This window comes from Gasterosteus aculeatus, chromosome 2 (genome assembly GCF_964276395.1).
Source record: "Gasterosteus aculeatus chromosome 2, fGasAcu3.hap1.1, whole genome shotgun sequence".
Taxonomy (NCBI): domain Eukaryota; kingdom Metazoa; phylum Chordata; class Actinopteri; order Perciformes; family Gasterosteidae; genus Gasterosteus; species Gasterosteus aculeatus.
Window position 1 is genome coordinate 10012775 of NC_135689.1, and position 13760 is coordinate 10026534.

General features: G+C 43.8%; 1 protein-coding gene across 1 annotated transcript in view; it reads left to right on the forward strand.

Moving 5' to 3' along the window:
- Positions 1-6916: 6916 nt before the first annotated feature.
- Positions 6917-13760, forward strand: part of LOC120829789 (chemokine-like protein TAFA-2) — a 53902-nt gene continuing 47058 nt past the window's right edge. Inside the window, exon 1 of the mRNA XM_040194230.2 lies at positions 6917-7480. The gene's annotated coding sequence lies outside the window, so the exon portion shown is untranslated. The remainder of the gene's footprint in view (positions 7481-13760) is intronic.

Sequence of the window (13760 nt, forward strand, 5' to 3'; positions counted from 1 at the left end):
ATAAATGTCCTCACTTCACCCTTACAGCATTTACCCAGTTAAAATCTGAGGATGCAGTGGCCCTTAGTGGTGCAACACACACAGTACAAGCTGCATGCATACCACTGTTTGCACTGAGGAAGGCGCATGACATCACCCTCATTAACCTTGTTTGGTTAATAGATTGGAGATCTGGACTCTGCTTTCATGCTTCGGAAGGAGAGGCCTTCATACTCCGTCTCATAGAATTTATGTCGACACAATGTTTGAGCCATGGGCCTTCCTCAGCCATCAAATTCACAGGAAACAAAACATGCTGTATGTATATAAGATAAAATGCTATAGGCTGTGAAAACAAATGCCGGACACCTGAATTAACACATTTAATAAAAAAAAAAGACCCAAAAGAGAAAATATATGTATAAATGGGTTTTATAACAATGAAAATAGAAGAAAAGGAAGTTACTCTTTAACGTAAACGGAATATTTTCGTACAATATTTTGTACTGTTGATAGTGTTACTGTCGAAGACAAAAAACTATGTGTCAGGGAATGTGGGCGATAGAAACTTTGGAACGGGCATTTTTGGGAAGATCTGAAAATGTTGAGTCTCATAGTGTATCTGCGTCTTAACATGTCAATGACATTTAAGAAAAACAAGCCATATCTGCACATTTTTACTTGCTGGTCCATCAGCATACGACAGATTGGACCACTAGAGGGCCCTAAAATCACATAAATAGTGACAATATTTACGGTTAAAAAATGAGTCATTTTATTTACACGAGCTATTCTGAGAGACAATTTTCGTATTGACATTTCATGAACCATCGCTGCCTTCTGTTCATGCTCGATCCCCCTTCAACTGCAACATTGACGTTTTAACAAAGGCCAAAACCAAATAAAAACAAACCCAACATGTTTCTCCACAAAACAACATTTTACAACTAGCGACCTTGTCTGCCTCCTACTTATGCTCGGAGCAGATTTTTCTTCAAAATAGCGCTATTAGTAGCATGGAATTTGGGCTGCGTCTTTCATCGTGGCTCCCTCTGGTGTCTTTTTCCTCAGGAAGCTGGAGACAGTTGAGTAAAAGACGCAACTGGGAGCAGAGAAAGAGTGAGTGGAAATCATCCCCGCTGCCTCATATAAAACGCTCCCACTTGGCCTGCATGGATTACCGTTAATCAAGTGTAGGTGCTGTCATCAGCCGAAAATGAGGAGGTCAGGAAAGAAGAACGAGGGGAGAAGAGGGGAAGCAGGTGGGATAGAAGTGGCGAGGGTGGGGGGCGGCGGATGAATGAATGCAGTGTGGTCCCCCTGGCAGCATTCACAAACAGACTGAATTGCTTTCAGTGGCTGTGCTTTGCACAGGGACGCCTCTATGGGGTTATGGACACACATCTGTATGGATGGGATGTTGTTTGACAATCAGGCATTTTAAACCTGTGTAGATACGAATCCACGCTGTGCAGACTTTTGTTTAGTAGAACAAGTTCACTAACAATTGCCTCCTTCTTCTCAGGTTTTATGGGGATGGGAAAGACATGCAAATGCTGTTCTAGTATGTACAGCTAAAAGCGTGCATCAGTACTTGTGACGGACCTTATGTGTGCTTACCAGTGTGCTTACATTGAGCCACAGAGTAGCACGCTGGTGGAAGCAGGGATGAGCTAAAGGAACAATATCTACTAATACTTTCCAATGCAAGACGTACAACTGTCTCTAAAGCCTAATAAAAATCAATACACCCTCTGCCTCTCTCATAAAGTACAACACAAAGCCAAAAATGTATTTGACCGTGCATCTTTGCTCTCGAGTCTCCAAATGGACCCGTGTCTGTCTGATTCCATCCCACGAAAGCCGTTCTCAAGCTTGAGAGAGGGAAAGAAAGGGAGAGCAAGAGAGAGAGAGAGAGAGAGAGAGGATTAAAAAAAGAAAGATGGAAGAAGCGATAAATATTCTTGGGCCTGAGCCGGTAATGCAGAACAACATAATCTCACATTTTGGATTATGAGTGGCATTATAGCGCCTTTATCTGATGGTGCCCTGGAGATTATCTAACAGGACCTCATAATCCTGCTGCTCAGATGAATGGAGCGCAGAGGTCAAGACACTAGCAAAGGAATCGAGTTTGAAAATGAAAAACAAAAACATTTCTATCCCTCTTTTGTCTCTTAGGTACTAAGACCTTTTTCCCTGTTAATCTCTATTGCACTTTAAGGAAATACGGCTTGTATTTGCACTGCGAAGCTGTGACATCATCTTCACCACTTCACCTCTGAATATTTAAAAAAGGTGGTGCGCATATCATTCTCCATGTATGGGTTAACTGACTCCCACCACAGATGGGCATCTGATGAGTTAAAAGAGATAATCTAGATCTGCCCTCTTCTTCTGTGACAAAGCCCGTGAGCCTTTCTGAGCTACTTATGTCCTTGCCAAATAAATGCATAAATGATTTGAAAACATCCACATACACTCGTTCATACTGTAAAGGCCCTGAGGAACGCGTTAGGTGTGTGCGTGTGTTGATCAAACTCAGCAGGATGTGAGGAAGCTGCAGTACAGCGAGTCCTCAGGCCCGTAGGCGTTTGACCATTGGACCATTGAGTTCTTTTGGCAAAGGGTCGGTGGAGTTCCTGCAACTCATGACTTTTGGCATGAAAATAAGGGAATTGATTACATTATTGTATGAATTATGGTGTACCTTATTGTACGTTCAGTACAAGGCAAGTTTAAAGGAACAATGTTTAAAATGTAGGGGCATATGTTAGGGTTAGGGTGCAACCAACGAGTTACCCCTTCGCTCACGCCTCCCTTTGCAACCCTGGCACAAATAATTATCATACAATTGTATTAAAACTAGGAGCAACTTTTATCAATACTATAATCTTCTTTATGACTAGATAATTGCTTTACAAAACAATATAGAACTTTAATTTATATTTCAAATATAAATATATCTTGTTTCTAGTGCAGCAAAAGTAATGTTGTCATATGAAATCATTAATATCAGGAAGCACATTTAAAATTTAGTTAGAGAGATGTGCTGCGGAGCTTAACGATCAATGACAATGAAACTTTTCAAACAGGCAAGTGGTCATACACTGATTCAAACATATTTATGGGTATTATATTATCTTTCTACCAATGACTCTAAATGATACACACTGTTCCTTGAAAGCTTCATATCACTATTCTTACTGTAACAATGTGTGAGAGGGCCGGCTCTTCATGGCAATCCGACTAGAGAATTAGAACCCACATTTACAGTTCCCCTCAGCTGTCTTTGCGCTGCCTGCACTTACATCCACATTCTCCTCAATCACTGACCTCTTTCTCAGCCACATCGGGCTGCTTTTTCAAAAAAACACCTGCTGCACAGCACCAATTATCAGGCACAGTTAGCGATCAGCAGGTGAACGCAGTGGACACTTTAGCAGCTAAAGACAGAAAATAGAGCAAAAAAAGAGTGAATATTGTAAATGGAATTTTCCAAGTGTCTGCTTGATGTGTAAAATGATTTGATGTGTTTTTGTTAACATGTTTTTCAATACAGCCTATTGGAGTCAAGATGCGACAACAGTGGCGTTAAAGCTTGAAATAATAATTACCGCATTAAAAGAGGATCCATTAACCTCACAAAAGCTACAAAGCTACATTCGTTCCTCTGTTTGCTCTTCCATGTGAATGGTGCCGTGGCAACAGGCCAAGCAGAGTATCTTTCTAAAGTCAGCATCCTCCCAGCTCCCCCTGGAGGATTTACAGGTGCTGCCATGCCAGCTGGAAAATGATGCCAGTCAATCTGTCATGTTGCTCTCCTGTCTGAAGTTCACACACCACGCCGGCCTCCTCAGGGGAAAAGCGCACGCTGGGAAGGAAGCATGTACCTTGTGGCTTGACCCGTCACAAAGGCAGGTGAGGAAGAGAGCAACATTGGTTCGACCATCTGAATAACAGCGGGCTATCCCGCCTCATGCTTTTGGCACTGGGATCATTCAGCTCATCCCTGTGTACCGTAAATGACATTTAACGCGGCAGAAAGCAGATCCGCATACGGTGTGTCTGGTACGTCTGTCATGTAATCTTAATGCGGCTAACTCTAGCGTAGTTGATGCTAATGAGAGTCTCAAGCAAGACTCATGGAGCTTTCATGCTGCGATGCAAGACCATCAATTAGCAATGAGGGCAGAGACTGATCTCTCGTGCTCATCGAGGCTTTGAAGGAATTAGTCTGTTTGAACATTTACATCTTTCAGGGAAAGAAACAGAGAACATGGGATAGAGTTCAAATGCTACGGTGCGCCCTGCTGCTATTTCGGGAAAAGGGTTCTTTGACGAGGGCAGCTCGGTCTTTCAACTCCACTAACGGTCTGTGATGAGTGATCTGCCGCAACTTTCTTTTAAAGCCGTAGATCAAATTCGTCTAAAAAGCACAATTTACATAAAAAGAAATTGCTTATTCATCTCTTTCGAGTTTATAAATGAATTTCTCAGAGAATTCTCTGCAAGTGGATACTTTCAGGATACCTTTTTTGCTACTTTAAGTTTTCCATGGAGTCAACGTATGTCAACGCCTGTTTAGTCCCTTTCTTCTGGGGATATTCTACATGGAGGGAGTGGGGCGGTGGAGGCCGACAGACAGAAGGAGACACACAGAAAGACGGGGGGGAGTGAAACAGCCCCGAGGGCCAGCGAGAACAGAGGAGCTGCCCTCCAAATGGGTAACACAACGAGCAACAAGGAACAACAACGGTGACGGCTACACCTTCCAGCTGCCGTCTTTCATATGCTAATGGCGGTATTACTGCCTGCCAATGCAACACGGAACACAAGGTGTGCGTTTCTGGGTGTGTATTCCAAATGAAGAGATGCACGCAGCACTCAGAGCCACGTGGTTTTTCTAATAAGAGTCCTCTGGCGAGGCTTTTAAACAAAAGCACAATTGTACACATAATACCGTGTAAAAAAGCCTTCATCTTTACTCTGACGTTTTCAGGTGACAATCAAATGTTTCAAATGCCTGACATACTATGGTGTACTGCTCATCCTTTGGCTACAGTAGCTATAAAAATCGACTTTCTTACACACTGATGGGCTGGCTGAGAGGAACAACCTTTGAAATGATGAAATATTGTTTTTTTCACATGTTCTCTGGGAGGTTTTGAGTGTGGCCTCTGCTCCGTGGTAGATTGTCCGAACTCATTAGATGCTATATGAAAGGCCAGGTGGCATCTTCTCCTGCCTTTAAGGATTATCTCATCGTCCGCCAGCATATTTCTCCATTTCAGTTGTTTGGTTGAGCTGATTTCCCTTCAGTGATTCAAGGGAACAAGCAAACGTGATAAGATTATTTGGAGCTGCTTTATGAACATGCCCACGTAGCTGTGTGAATGTGTGTTAGCATGTGCCTCTCTATGTGCGCAAAAACACGACTCCCAAGGGCTGTCATGTGATCCGTAAAGCTCTTCTCTCAGTGGGAATTAACTATTTATTCTGTGACAGAAATCCACCAGGCACTCTGATTGGTACATGTTAAATCCCGCCCTGTGTGATTGGGAGTTCACCAGCTGGCGTGCGTGCATGCGTGTGCGTATTCATGTGCGCGGGTGAGGATGGACTTGTGCAAATGTCACAGATCCCAAAGGAATGAGGTTGATTTTGAGGTGTTACAAGTTAGTAGCCCATTGATCCGGCCTGCATGTGCGTTTCTGTTTGTCATCTTGGAATCCACATCCTGAACTTTGCTGCCAGAGCCGCATAGAAGACGAATCCGAAGGCGTGGCTATCCGTAATTCCCCCATCTCACTAGAGCGGAGAGAGAAAGAGCAGTGGAGAGACAGACAGAGATGGAGAATGTTTTGCTATATTAAGAAGATAATACAAAGGAATCAAAGAATGAGAAATAAAACAGTGTGAGAAAGAGTGAGGCAAAACGAAGAGGGGAATTCAGTAATCCGAATTCTTTGTCAGAGTGACAGATTAGCTCACTGGGTGAAATGATGTATGACTGGCACCAAGCCTTCTCACATGCACACGCGCACAATCACGCCCTCACTATGAATCACCCACGTGTGCAACCGCACACCGTCACCTCCATCACGCCTCACAGACACACAGACTCTGAACTGCCTGGTTTCTGTGGCCTTGTTCATCTGCTAGAGAAACAGATAATATCTATTACTTGTTTCTCAAGCACACAGACAAGACACAAAAACACATTGGTGGGGGCACCCACCTACACACACACAAACACACACACACACGCACAGTCACACACACAGTTACACCCTAGAGCCCGCGGGGCTGCTTCCTCAAATGGACTGCAGAGTCACAGAGTCTGGACAAAGTCATTTGTTGTGAGTAAACTTCCTTGAACAGCTCAGGTTGTTCCAAGCAGTGGAAGACCACACATACACACACCCACACAAACACTAACACACGGGTCAATTTGGCCGGGCACGGTGTCGATCACCCCTCTGCGCCTGTTGGTCTAGTCTACGGGGAAAGGCCCATAGCTCAGCTGACGTGAGTTCAATTTAATTTGAACTTCACACAGCCGCGAGAGGGAGAGAGGCGAGGGAGGGGGGGGGTCCAAATGGTTTTGTCCTTCTTGAAGTGACACAAACATTTCAGGCTTTCCCAATGTCCATCCCCAAGAGAGCAATTGCTGACACATGACGGCTGGTGCTGGCTGGTGTGTGTTTGTGGTTGCTGAAGGGGCCTACAATGGCCCATGCCTTTTTCTATTTGTCTGCCAATCCATGACAATTATCACATCTCCAACAGCAACACGCATATTCTCCTTCACATCACTTGCACGCGTGTCATCTGCATGCATCGCATGCTCCTTCTCCCCTCAGCTGGTCGCCTCTTCGGGCCGCTAGGGGGCGCTGCTCCGCTTCACAGGCGCAGCCGCGCTCCGGTGTCTCGCAGGCGCGCAGGCGGCAGCGCGCCGACAGTCGGCCCGACTCCCCCGACCGGACAGCATCGCACCTCCGTCCAGTCACACTCCGCTACGTTCTCGTCGCTCCCACATCAGGAGGATAAACAAGGGGTCCCGCGGTGCAAAAAAACACAACACAACAACAGGCTGTTGGAGGACGTTCTAAGTTGGATGTTTCTACCATGTTGCTCTGTCTTAATAACTAAGTTTCCCGTCTGAACCGTTGGGTAGAAGCGGGGCAAAGGAGCGGAACTTTGAGGAGGACCTTTTTTTTTTTTTTTTTTCTTGCACCGGAGTAACCGCTGCTTTTAACCCAGGAGGGTCGTATCCGCCACGGGCTTCGTTTGCTCTCTTGCCCGGCTGTGGAGTCGGAGGCTATGGTGTAACTTTTGCGGCTCCAGTCGAACCCGCGCGGCCCGGTGTGAGGGAGTAACCGTTTTATGGTACCGGAGAGGGGATGCCAGCCTCTCCCCCGTCTCGGATCGCGGAGCCGCTATGAGGAGAGAGGATCACCTGCTGGGCTAACAGAACACGGTCACACCTCACCGACAGGTACGGGTCCCCGGCGTGGTGCCTGCAGACAACTGCCTGGTCTGTGGATTGTTTGCAGCGTGCTGTAGACAAAGTGAAATAGTGAAACACCTGTCAGGCGAGATTAATATGTTTGATGACAACCTGGTCGTTTTTTTTGTCTCCGAATAACTGATGGACATAATAGAGAACACTTCGTTCATCCGTTCCAATTTGGAGATTTTATAAAGGCATTAGAATTTAGAAAAAAAGAGGAAATATCCCATCAGCGTACCCTGACATGGTATGAGATTTATTATCGATATAGGGATTTTATAGCAAAACAAATTGTTGTGGCTTTCAGGTGTTGCACCTCCCCTCTTTCTAACGCGCACAACACAGGGTTGGTCCGAGCTGTGCGTAAACGGGCATGTGGCACCGGGTCCAGCGCGGTCTGTGTCACGCAGAGCTCACCTCGTTTCGACTACTGCTTTGTGAATTCCCGTCCATTCAAGTGAAAAGCTATATTGCTGCAATCAACAGCATGACAGGAACATGTAACTCATCAGCCTGAACGCAGTGGTGGGCTCTTGTGCAGCAGCCCCATGGCTCACCTCATGTAGATGGTAATTCTTAAGGTGACCATTATTGGCGACAGTGCTTCAGTTTGGTGGCCGGGTGGAGGCTGTAAGTTGTTACACTGACTTCTTTTAGCTCTGGATGTGATCTCCTGTTAGAGGTAATGTCTTTAGGAGCAATAGCTGTCCTCTTACACAAGTTATCCAATTATTTTTTGTGAGCTTTCCAACCGAACATGAATCAACGCGAGCAATCATTGCAACTCATGTGCAAACCCTTTATTTAGGCAAGACAAGTGCTTGAGAAAAAAATAATGTGTTTTGGGTTAAAATGGCATTATTTAGGTTTGTAGGTTACGGTTCCTTCTGGTTCCAAACGAGATCTGTTTGGTGACTCCACCATCAGTGTGAGAACAGCCTGCATGTAGCATGTGTCGTTCCTAATCATGCTTTTTGGCTTTTCTTGGCCTTTTAAGGACCGTGACATGTTTATAAACCCAGTGTTTGTGGCTAAAAGGTGATTTCATTGAAATAAAGGCGGTCATCCCACGTGTGGCCATATTTTTGACATCTTTCAGTTCCATCTGTCTCTGTCTCCCACTCTCACGAGCCCCTGCAAGGAACATAGAAGAGAAAATGGAGCAAGGGAGAAAATAAGAGAAAATTGAGCGAGGGAGTTACAAAAAAAGCAGAACTAACCGTGAGACTTGATTGACAGGACAGCAGCAATGCAGTGGGATGTCAGATTTTGGGTACCAAGATAGGGTGCTGAGGTATGTATGGAAAATACAAGAATGCACTAAAGGAAACACACAAGGGGTCACAAGCTCCTAAAATGTTCTCAAATATACTTTTAAACAGGCTGATGAATTCCTTCATGAAATGTTAAAATGTTTTCGTGCCCCACCTCCTTTACTGTCAGGTGGAAAAGGGGCTAGTCTGTAGACTTTGTTCTGCTACATGTTTCATTAAATGAAAAAGAGAGAATGGATGAAAAGATGGAGGAGGACAGAGGAAAGAAGAAGAAGTTACTTTCAAGTGAACATAATATATTAGAGTTTCATGTTTTAACAAATTGACATGCATTCATGCGACCTGTATCGTCTTTTGAGCCATGTCATTTAATACACATTAAGTAATCACAGCCTGTTTTCTGTGACAGCTGGATCTACATTGGTGTCAGTGAAAAGGTGACAGGAAATAAGGGAGAGAGATCCAACAAAGGTCAGAGTGGGCGTCCTAATCGCTGTGCCGCAGGGACGCCCCGGTGCATGTTTACTTCTGGAAAACCAAAAGCTGTGTTTGAAGCGTGATGTAGAGGATACACTGATTTGCAAATCAGCAGAGTCCGCAGGACTTGTTCAAATTGGACCATTTTATCCCGCCTCCTCATGGCAACATGATCAAAAGCTAACATGAGCTATCCTTAAAATACAGCAAGTATTCCTGTTTCCGTAATCCACAATTTCCTTACAGTATGTCTCTCACTTGCACTTTGAGCAAATATTCTTCTTACATGTCTCTCTCTTCTACCAATAAGCCCTATGGGTAACGGGAATACTGTCAAAGCTGCTCTCAAGATAGATGGAGAGAATGACAAGGACACGGAAAGCAACTTTGCCTTGGAAGTAAACTAAAACAGTGGTGCGACAAACAGCAGAGAACTGTGCAGAGGAATTACTCCATGTGTCAAACAGAAGGGGGGTGAGTGGCAAACAGACCACTTAAAGCACTGCTATGATAGCTGCTAGGCTAAGCTTGCTGCTATGCTACTTCCATCTCAACATCTAACGTTACACTGCGGGGCACACAGTCTGCAGAAGACCACCACTGTGTCCCTAAAAGACGGTAGTTTGAAAATGTCCTGGCTAAATGTGGGGAGATTGTTGGCACTTCAAACACAGCCGTTGAATGACGGAGAATTGAGAGCAAAGTGCACGAGAGCAGCAGGAAGAGTCGCTAGTTCAACATGTTCCACCAGGTGGAATTCTGCCTCCAAGATGATCAATCGCGTGTAGTTTTGTGTTTAAAATAACATTAACAATTAAACAACAGTGTCTAAAATACACACTTTCTAGAGTGATTACTCATTTAAGATTCAGTCTTTAGAAGAAAAACTAAATTTTAAAACATTAATTAATCGCCATTAATCGAGATGAATTTCAAAATGTGCGATTAATTAGTTTTTTTTTAATCTATTGACAGCCCTAGTAAAAAGTGATCTTGTTCTTGTCCAACCACCTCCCGTAGCTGTGCATGATGCGTGACGAATAGGGGATAATTCATAACGAAAGAAAAAGAATGAGAAGTCGGAGCAAGTGAGGCAGAGACCAAAACAGACCCACACAGAGAGGGGGAGAGGCAGAGGGGAAGTGAAGAAATCTACAGGGGATAAATCAAATAAATAAAAAGCATGTGTCCTATAAAAGGTGTCCTGTATTTCATTGGCCACCTCCAGTAGCTGTGTGTGGTGTGCCGAGGCCCAGGGGGGCCGAGCAGCCACTCTAAATGTGTGTAACCCACATGGAGAAATTGTTTCTAGGAGATCAGGCCCTGTAAATTCATTCCTAGCCGGCAGCCCTGTTCTTATCCCGCCTCCCAAAGGTGAGCTATCACATCCGAACATATATTTTTTAGATTCTTTCTCTTTGCACGCATATACAGTTCACACAAATCCAGAGTTTTCCACCAAACACACACACCCAGCTTCCCTCCCCCACAGACACACATCTTTGAGCAAGCCATCCCTTTATCTGCATGCAATTTTTACTCAGGATGCACACACACAGAAAAACATATTTTTTGACACACTTTTTTTGTTGCAGAAAATACCTTTTCACACAAACACATTGCTTTGCTCTCAAGCGGCCCGTGTGGGACAGTACCGGTGACAGCTACAACAGCTTCGGTACCTCCTGTGGAACAGGACGGCGTCAGAGGGAAACAGCAGCAGATGCTGTGGTCACAGCTTCAGGATTACCTTAGCCTGAGCAAACTCCATTACTGCCTCTACCACCCTGGTATACAGAGGCTAGGAAAAAGCACTTTGCAGAACCACTGTTTACCCAGCACCTCTGTGCCCCACACACTGACTCCCTTGACTGCAGAGCAAGGAAGTGGTGAAGGCCAGAAGGAAGAGAGAAGTTGCATCTGTGGAAAAAACATTGAGTCTTTCTTTCGGTGTTTGAGAGACAGTTTGTTGTTTGATTCTGTCTGAAATTAGTCATATGAGTGGAACTTAATTAAACAATTAGCTACTTGATGATTAGAGAAATTACTGTTAGTACTTTGGATAACGGAGTGAAACAATTGTGCCAAATTTAACGTTTTAGCAGCGCAAACAAGGAAGTTAACATGAGGTGCCAAAGGGCTGAATAGGGCACCAAGACAAAACAAAGCAGAGCAGAAAATAAGGCAAAGGGTCCGTGTTTAAAACAATGGATCATTGGTCATTAATGCTTTATTTGTGGTTCTTTCTTCTCAAGTGTGAAGAAATTACGTTTTTCTACACATTTTATACCTTTGTGTTTTGGACAATTTGAATAAATTCTTTTCCTTCAAATACAAATAAACTTCTTCCCGTTACTGCCATATTGTTTAAATGTGTATTTAAATGACATGATTGGACAAATTAACAATATTTGGAGTTCCTGTCAACACAAGCTGCCAAAATAAATCTGTTTATAGAATCTTAAATATAATGTTTTTTTTTCTTTCATAGTATTAGAAAATGTGTTGTAAATTAACAGCCAATTTAAAGATTTGAACCCATTATACTGAACTAAAGCTAAAAAAAAAAAATTCACAAAAAAAAACGTTAAGTAACTTTAAGTTAATAATTATCCATCGACCAAAAAGTAATTTTTTCCAGTTACGGCCATAACATACTAATTTGTTAATAACAGTGTGTGTGTGTGTGTGCTTGTTACAGGTGCATACATGAGTGTTTTCCACAGCTATTGATGTAATTACAGGGCCAACAATACAATGCTGAATAGCACGTGCGAGGCAGCATAAGTGGATGAGCAGAAGGTTAATAAGGGAGAGAACGAGAGAGAGCGGGAGTGAGTGTGTGATTCTTTGTGCAAAAAAATGCATAGTACGCTTGTGCTTAAATCTGCGGTGAGTGATGACCTGCCATATATTTGAGTTGAAAGCCATTCATCACCCTCATCAGTGACTCCAGGGTCCTGTCATTAAATGTTGTCCTCCATTTACACTGTTAATGGCCAATGACCAAACTCTGTGCCGTGCTGCCTCTCTGCCACTCTCAAACTCAACTTTTCATTTCAAAATAGAGGAGGACATTCTGATCGACTAGTTCAGTTCAACTAACTACGACGTTTGTTGACTTTTTCCCTAAACTAAGCAATCGACTGCACTTCAGTGTGTGCACCAGTGAGTTAATGTATCCCTTATTTTCACCAGGAGTTAAGGTACTAGTTCACTAATTCAGTCACTCAAAATGATCATTCACCCTAACGATTGGGTACGAAACATTTGTTTGTATGTACTGAACACCCCTGTGGTAAGTTTTTCTTTATATGGCTGTTATCAAAAAGTACATTTCTACTAAAGCAGCTTAGGAGCATTATAGTGCAAGTATTACAAAACCCAAGATGAATAAAAGAAAAAGCTTATCTCTATAAAATGTAATATGCAGTTTCTTAATATAGAATGGCGATTGCTTTTTAAGTACGTTTGATTTACACATTTCAATTTTGCAGTACTTGCAGGCTCCTTGAGGCTTAGTTAACAATATTTATGAGCATATTGCGGTATATGTTGTGTTACCACGGTGGCTCAAATGTTGGTGTGCAACAAATATTGTTTATTTCGCAGCAGCCAAATCTGCTGTGACACGTTGCAACCTATTAAGAAATCCATATTATTTGTGATTATTGCTCTAGCTTTTGGTAATGAGTCTGCAGTGACAGTGTGTGGGCTGTAGATGCGTAGATGTGGTGTCACCTTCAGCAGCGGTAATAAACCGACCGACACAGATGCTCCAGCCTTCGCGGCATCGCGGCTGAGTCATTACGGCTGAGGAGCTGTTAAGCAGAAGTCAGAACGACGCCACACATACACACACACACACACACACACACACACACACAACCCTCTGGCTGCGGCAGCTTTCTACATCAACAACAACAACAACGACGACACAGCGATCACTGTGGTTATTAGGAGAGCAAAGTGTGTGTGTGTGTGTGTGTGTGAGATCTCTGCTCTCCTAAACATGAGTCTGTGTGAGTCTCGTCTTGGTCATTTCCTCGGTTGGGAGCAAATGACGCCCGGCGAGGCTGCGACGTGGGAACCACACAGACACTCACAGTCAGGGAAGAACTGCGCTGCTGTTGACAGGGAATAATGAGAGTCGTGTACCGATTCAGTCACTTTAGTATTTTTATTTTCTTTGTTGTTACCTGTTTTCAGCTCGGGGCCCTGCACCCGCTGGCTGCCTATGTTTGTCTGTGTGCGCCCCTTTATCTTGTAGCATTATGCTCTTATAAGTGGAATCAGTAGCGTTATGGCTGCCTCATTAGGTTGTTAGGCCAGCCCACAGCACATGCAATTATATCTAATTACGCAATTATGAATTCAGTCTGAAGTTTGTATGCCGTGGATTGATATGTTTAAGCTGCAGCACAACACACAGCAGTTGCTGTTGCCGTTTGTGTGTTAGCGTGGTTCAGCTGGTCCATTGCTTGGAGCCAACCAATGGCAGAGATGAAGAATGA